Genomic DNA, 1,085 nt, shown 5'->3' on the forward strand with positions numbered 1-1,085 from the left:
CCAGCATGAGAGATCTGGTTTTGGATACTGCACCTGCGAGTGCTTTTGGATCCTTGGTTGCTATTCTTACACAGTATGTAGGGCGATGGATCCATGAAGTTACAACTGCCATGGCCACCCTAGGGGATGTCAAATGCCGGAGGCGAAGGAAGTTAAGACAGGAGGTCCGCACAGTTGAGACCTGGAAGCCCACACCAAAGGTAAAGGGGCGAGATTGTGGGCCTCAGAGAGTAACACGCGCACAGTTGTGGCGTGCGTGATCTCGTGGCAGCAGGGGTCAATAGGAAGAAAATAGACTGACAACCCAATGCACTCCTGCTTGAACTTTGGAAACAGTTGCATCCGGAACAACAATTCCGGAGAAGCATAAAGGAGGAGTCTGGGAAAACACGACTCATGTGCCTCCAGGACTTCATGCAGCCTCTTGAGGCCGACTCCTCTCAGCTTGATTAGGGGTGGGGCCAAGGTACCCGGTCAGAGGGGACGAGCAGGGACCAGAGGCCCCACGTGGAACTGTCCATACATTGGTCCCCTTCGAATGTACAGAGGGTTTTGGCTCTAGTTGACACTGGCGCCGACTGCAGTCTCGTTTATGGGAACCCAGAACTGTTCCCTGGACCAGCAATCTGCATTGATGGCTATGGGGGAAAGACTATGACTGTGAAAGCTGTTTCCTTACCACTGGGTAAAGGAAGGCTCCCTCCTTGTACCTACAAGGTGTATGTCTCCCCTGTTCCGGAGTATATTCTAGGGGTGGACGTGCTACATGGCCTCAGCTTACAGACGTCGGTAGGAGAGTTCCGTCTCCGGATCCGGGTGGTGAAAGCGGTGACACGCGGGCATGCTCACCACCCTCCTCAAGTGTTGCCACAGCCCTGGCGCGTGGTTACAGTGCGACAGTACCGCCTGCCAGGAGGACAGGAGGTGATTGGTCGTACAATATTGGAATTGGAAAAGGCACATATTATGAGGCCAACGCACAATCCCTTTAACTCCCCAGTATGGCCTGTCAAGAAGCCAGAGGGGACCTAGCGAATGACTGTGGACTACAGGGAGTTAAATAAGGTGACGCCACTCTTGCACGC

Source organism: Rhinolophus sinicus, chromosome 18 (assembly GCF_057876585.1).
Source record: "Rhinolophus sinicus isolate RSI-liver-muscle chromosome 18, RSI-T2T, whole genome shotgun sequence".
Taxonomy (NCBI): domain Eukaryota; kingdom Metazoa; phylum Chordata; class Mammalia; order Chiroptera; family Rhinolophidae; genus Rhinolophus; species Rhinolophus sinicus.